This window comes from Spermophilus citellus, assembly GCF_964194105.1.
Source record: "Spermophilus citellus genome assembly, chromosome: 17".
Lineage (NCBI taxonomy): Eukaryota > Metazoa > Chordata > Mammalia > Rodentia > Sciuridae > Spermophilus > Spermophilus citellus.
Genome location: NC_138199.1, coordinates 39,520,165 through 39,527,031, shown reverse-complemented (window position 1 = coordinate 39,527,031; position 6,867 = coordinate 39,520,165). Strand labels below are relative to the sequence as shown.

The 6,867-nt window shown below is 38.3% G+C and overlaps 1 pseudogene across 1 annotated transcript; it reads right to left on the bottom strand.

Moving 5' to 3' along the window:
- Positions 1 to 4,383: 4,383 nt before the first annotated feature.
- On the bottom strand, positions 4,384 to 5,067 carry LOC308636954 (transcription factor BTF3-like; annotated as a pseudogene). The gene has a single exon. The product of its transcript is annotated as a transcription factor BTF3-like (transcript).
- Between the last annotated feature and the right edge of the window lie 1,800 nt (positions 5,068 to 6,867).

The following is a 6,867-nucleotide window of genomic DNA, read 5'->3' as shown; positions in this document are numbered from 1 at the left end:
AATTTCCACGATTGATTGCGCAGTTCTGTTTCACATAATTAGGTATGGTAGAGATTTACGAGGGCTGGATTTAACCAATTCTTTAGCTTTTGTTAACCTAATACTTTTTCTGACTAGCTCTGGATACAGCTTTTTATTCCTATGGTATCACTTCCAGGTTATCACTTAAAAATAGCTTACAGAGGGGCTGGGGATGTGGCTCAAGCGGTACCGCGCTCGCCTGGCATGCGTGCGGCCCGGGTTGGATCCTCAGCACCACATACCAACAAAGATGTTGTGTCCGCCGAGAACTAAAAAAATAAATATTAAAAATTCTCTCTCTCTCTCTCTCTCAAAAAAAAAAAAAAATAGCTTACAGAAACTTACTCCGGGACCTCCAGTGCCCTGACAATTTGGTTATTTCCCAACTCTCCCAATACGTCAATCCAAGCGCTGAAATCTTTGCCCGAATTTCCACGGAAATTAGTATGTTCTCAATACCAAACGTTTTTGTAGTGAGTCCGTTTCAAGTTCATTTTTTCCACTTGTGGTCACTTAATCACCAACTCTCTTATATGCAATTTCCTGTACAGCCTTTGAGATTTTCAAATTCAATGATACTAAAATGGGGATAGGAAAAAAATACAAACCGTTGGCACAAGAAATGCAAATAGAACCCAGGCATGGTGGTGAACGCCTACAATCCCAGCCACTCCGGAGGCTGAAGCAGGAAGGTTGCAAGTTGGAGGGCCTGTCTCAAAATAAAAGGCTGGGTATGTAGTTCAGTGGTTAAGCACTCCTGGGTTCAATCCCCAATACAAAAACTAATAATTTTAACACTCAAAGGAAACCTGTAAGTTTTGCTTATTTTTATAATTATAACTAAAAAGATCCTAAGTGAAATAGTAACTACTGTAATCCTGCAGCCTCCATACACAAGCCTACAAGAAAAAAGTTTATCTAGCTCTATATTTTATTCAGCTTAAACGTTTTGCCCAAGAGATTTCCAAAAGGCAATTCTATATGCTTTAAAATCCTTTTCATCCCAGTCACAACTGGTTCCTACAAATCATCCATCATAAATCTGACTCTTATCTCTGTAATACTTTCTATTTATGCTCTTCTACTTTCTGACTATATTTATCTTCAAACAAACCATACAGTATATATTTATATTGTATATATACAGTTTTGTGTGTGTGTGTGTGTGTGTGTGTATATATATATATAGAGAGAGAGAGAGAAGAGAGAGAGAGAGAGACATACACACACACACACACACACACACACACACACAAATTTTTCATCCTCTTCATGGTGACATGGCCTTCCTATCATCAAAGGCAACACTTCCTTTAGTGTTTTTAGATACTTTCTCCTCCCTTCTCTTCAAAAAGTTCTACATCAATAATTAACCTTTCTTGCTCCTGCCTTGTCAATTTTTCATTTCTACTGGGTCATCTCCATTTGTATATAAACATGGTCTGGTTTCTATCTTACATAACCTGTCTTTGTACTACCCCCATTTCTCTGTTCCCCTGCAGGGCAAAAGTTGCTAGATTTTGTTTGGGGTTCTTTATTTGGTTTTGTTTTGTTTGTGTGTGTGGTGGTGGTGCTGTTTGGGTTTTGTTCTGTGTTTTATTGTTGTTGTTGTCTTGTACTGGACATTGAATCCAAGGGTGCTTAACCACTGAGCCACATCCCCAGCACCATCAGCCCACCTTTTTTTTCCCCCTAGTTGTAGATGGACAGAATGCTTTTATTTTATTTGTTTATTTTTACATGGTGCTGAGGACCGAACCCAGTGCCTCATGCATGCTAGGGAAGTGCTCTGCCATTGAGCTACAGCCCCAGCCTACCTTTTTTAAAATTTTGAGACAGGGTCTTGCTAAGTTGCTTAGGCTTGGCTAAATTTCTGAGACTGGCTTTGAACTTGCAATCCACCGAAATCACTAGGATTACAGGCAGGCACGACCTCGCCTGACTTTTCTCTATCAAGAGGATATTTACAATTCCTACCTCATGGTTATTCCTAAACCCATTCCAATTGGCCACCACCTCCATCAATATCCTAAGATTGTTTTTATGACATAACCAGACCTCTGTTTCCAAAGCTGATGATAAATGTTTCTGTTCTTCTATTCCAGCTAAAGTAGCAAGTGAAAGAATTGCTTACTTCTTGAAATTTAGTAGCCCATCAAACCATTGTTTCCTTCTTGAAACTTTCTTCTCTTGGCTTCTAAGGAGACTATGCTTTCCTGGTTTTCTTCCTGCCTCATTGGCTGACCACCCTTTCTCATTTTCCTTTGCTGATTTCTTTCCAGCCAGATCTCAAATTGTTGGAAGTGCCCCCAGGACCTTGTTCTGGACCCCTTCCTTTACCTATACACTCCATGTAGAACCATGGTTCTAAAGACTATCTGCTGAAGATTCCTCAATTTATGTTCCAGTCCTCAACTTTACTTGCATCACAGACAACTGCATACTTGATAGTTCCACAGAGATTCTAACATGTACTTCAACTTTAAATAGACAAAACAGGGCTGAGGCTATGGCTCAGCAGTAGCGCATTTGCCTGGAATGTGTGAGACACTGGGTTTGATCCTCAGCACCACATATAATAAAAAAATAAAGGTCTATTTACAACTGAAAAAAAATATTTTTTAAAAAATCATTAAAATAGCCAAAACAAACTCTTGATTATTTTTCCCCATATCTCTTCCTTTCTCAGTCTTTCTTTCATCCCTAAATCACATCACCATCTACTACATTTGTTTTCTTTTGATTTTGGCAAAAGAAATTCTTTTTCTGCTAGCTACTGTCTTGATTTTTTTTTTAGTTGTAGGTGGACATAATACCTTTATTTTATTTATTTTTATGTGGTCTCAAGGATTGAATTCAGTGCCTTATATGTGCTCTGTGAGCACTCTACCACTTAGCTACAATCACAGCCCTATCATGATCTTTTAAAAAATATAAATCAGGTCAGATAATTCACTTCCCCTGTGACTTTTTATCACATTTAAAATAATATGCAGGTCTGGGTATATGACTCAATGGGAGAGTGCCTGCCTAGCATATGCAAAGTTTGATCCCCAGAACCCTAAAAAATTAAATAATATCAAACTCCTTGTGAACATCTATATCATCTACTTGGCCCTTAAATGTTTGTCCAACACCATCTCACAACACTTCCCTGTCCCACTACCCTCTTGACCTTTCTGTTTCTCTCACATTCAAAGCTATTATGAGCCTTAAGGTTTTTTCCTTACAATGATCTCCTATTCCCCAGAATCATTACAAGAATGGATTCTTCTGGCTATTTAGATCTTTTAGAAATTAGGAGACTTTCCTAACCATCCCATCTAAAGTAACCACTCAAATCTTTCTGTCACATAACTTCATTTTAATTCTTTACAGAGAGCTTCCTACTATCTGTATTTTGTTTTTGTTTTTGTTTGGGTTTGATTTGTTTACAGAAGAACTTAAAATATTTATTAATCCTTACAAGCATGTGAGATACATATTATTTCCACTCTATAAGTGAGAAAATGGAAGGGTTTTTTTTTTGGTTTTTTAAAATTTATTTTTTTATTCTAATTTGTTATATATGAGAGCAGAATGCATTTAAATTCAAAGTACACATATAGAGCATAATTTTTCATGTCTCTGATTATACACAAAGTAGAGTCACACCATTCATGTCTTCATACATGTACTTGGAGTAATGATGTCCATTTGATTTCACCATCTTTCCTACCCCTTTATCCTCTCTTATCCCCTCCCTCCTCTTTGCCCTATCTAAATTTGCTCCATTTCTCCAATGCTCCCCCTCCCATTCCATTAGGGATCAGCATCCTCATATCAGAGAAAACATTTAGGATTTGATTTTTTGGTATTTGCTTACTTCGCTTAGCATAATATTCTCCAATTCCATCCAATTACCTGAAAATGTCATGATTTTATTCTCTTTTAATGCTGAGTAATATTCCATTGTGTATATATACCACATTTTCTTTATCCATTCATCTACTGAAGGGCATCTAGATTGGTTCCATAATTTAGCTATTGTGATTTGTGTTTCTATAAACACTGATGTGGCTGCATCACTGTAGTATACTGTAGTCCTTTGGGTATAAAACAAGGAGTGGGACAAATGGTGATTCCATTCCAAGTTTTCCAAGGAATCTCCATACTGCTTTCCACATTGGTTGCCTATCTGGTGTTTTTTATTGTCTGTCTTTCCCAATTAGAATATAAACTCCTTGAGAACAGGGAACTTGCCTTGTTCATTATGGTATACTCTGAGCCTAGGACAAAAAATTATTAATTGATGAATTACTTACCAAGAAATGCATTTTTTTTTGACTAGGCAAAGAACTTTATTAATTTTGTTTCAAACTTTATTCCCAAGCTTCTTCAGCTTAATTAGCTTCAAAGAATAAATTGTGTATAAGCAAAAACTGAAAAGAGCTGCAGTGTCCAAGGGTCTTGGGCTTAAAAATATTAGAGATCTAGATTTTATCAGATCCATAAACAAAACAATTTTTAAAAGCAGTCAAAATAAAAATAGCAGCTCCCAGTAACTTCTTCAAGTTTCTCTTCTTCAGAAGTTGTTCAATTCAGTTTGCCTCATTCTTAGAAGCCTCATCAAAATTCTCCACAAGATCTGGAATTTCATCATTATCATCCTCTCCAGTAGCAAGTGGTGTTTTTCCATCCACAGATTGTTTGGGCAGAGCTTCAGCCAGTCTCCTTAAACTAGTCAGACTGTCTGTACCAAGTTGGTTTGAGATGCTGGGTAGCATTTCTGTCAGCTGCTTTGTCTCAGCATGGCCTGTAATGGTGAAAGTGTTTGCTGCCAGAGACGCCTGAACTTTAGGGTTGTTAAAGTGGATCACTGTTCCTTGGTTTGTAAACATATTCACCTCTCCAATACCAGAGATACTGTTTACCCCTAACTTCAAGTTTTTTATCATCTGCTGTAGCTGTTCTATGAACCACCTTCTTTCTGCGAGCAGTTCCCACCGATGCGCACTTGTGCCTGCAGATTGGCGAGTTTTTCTGGTTCTTAATAGTTTCTTTCATGTTGTGGGAGTGGAAATGGGGCCGCGTGGGAGACTAGGGTTGGCGCTCAGGGGGGTCTCAGGCAGAGCAGCTGAGATTAGGCGCACACATGCGGGGACGCAAGCTAGAGCTGCATAAAATTGATATGAGAAAAACCATGGAACTTTAATAAAGAAAAAAAATGTTGAGCAAATAGAAAATCATTCCATGTTCCTAGATTTAAAAAATTCAGTTTGTCTCAAATTCATAGTATTATAACCAAAATTCCATCTGGAATTCTTTTACATGACAAATTGATTCTCAAATCTATCTGGAAGGGGCCTAGCACAGTGCTACATGCCTATAATAACAGCAACTCTCAAGGCTAAGCCAAGAGTATTGAAAGTTTGAGGCCAGCATCAGCAACTTAGTGAGGCCCTTCTCAAAATAAAAATTAAAAAGGGGGACTGGGGATGTGGCTCAGCGGTAGCACACTTGCCTGGCATGTGTGGGGCACTGGGTTCCATTCTCAGCACCACATATAAATAAATAAAATAAAGGTCTATCAACAACGTGTGTGTGTGTGTGTGTGTGTGTGTGTGTGTATAAAATTTTAAAGGGCTGGGAATGTAGCTTAGTGGTAAAGTACCCCTGGATTCATTCAATTCCTACTATAAATAAATAAGTCAATAACATTTATCTGGAAGAGAAAATAAGAATAGCCAAGATGTTATTGAAAAAGAAGGTAGTTTGTTGCCTTACAGATATGAGAACATTATATAAAGTTGGCCTTGAGAGAGAAATGACCAAAATGGTTAACAGAATAGAACAGAGTCCATAAATGAATCAATGTATATATGTAAAGTATACATGGTAAGAATGTAGCATTGCAAATAATTGGGGAAATAGCTGATTTATTCACTAACTGAGGTTAGGAGACATGTCTACATTTAAATAAAATGGCATATGGATTAAAGAGCTAAAATTGGTGTGGGAGGCCAACCTTACGGGTGACTGAGTTACACTCTCCAGCTGGGTGCTGAGGTGCTCAGTCACAGAAATGGGTGTGCCTTGCTACAGCCCCATGGGTGAAGCTATTCTCACCTGTTCCTTTGTAATATAACCCCTTGCCCTGTTTAGAATAGAATCTTCCATGGAAGTGCCTTGTGTGTGTCCCCTCCTCTTACTGTGCCCTTGGGTGTGGTCTACCCAGGTGTCAGTCAACCTGCTGACAGTGGACATCATGAAGATACTCAGTCCCCTGAAACCTGACCCCTTAGCTCATTTGAATAGCTTCTCCTCAATAAAAGGGGTCAGTGCGTGCTCTCCCTCTTTCTCTTTCTGTGGACCCTTAAGGTCAGAGGAGCCGTCACAGCAACTCCAAAGAAAAAGGTATTTGTGTCTCTTGTGTGGTTATTTCGTGCAGCCCAGTTAGCCCAGTTTAACTAGAGTGACCCCTGAGCCTTTTAGTCAAGAGAAGAGAAACCTGGCAAATTGGGGCTGAGTCTGTAGCTCAGTGGCAGAAGGTTTGCCTAGCAAGTGCGAGGTCCTGGGTTGATCCTTAGCACCACATAAAAATAAACAAAATAAAGGCATACTGTCCATCTAAAACTACAAAAAAAAATTAAGAGCTAAAATTAAAGGGGAAAAATACTTTGGTACACTAAGAAACAATGAGATATAGTTCACCTATCAGGTTAGCAAAAAAAAAAAAAAACTTAAGTTCATTAATATGCAGGCTGGGAAAGATGTAGCAGAGAAGTACTCTCATTAGTGGGAATGTAATTTGATATTTCTTTTTTTTTAAAGAGAGAGTGAGAGAGGAGAGAGAGAGAGAGAGAG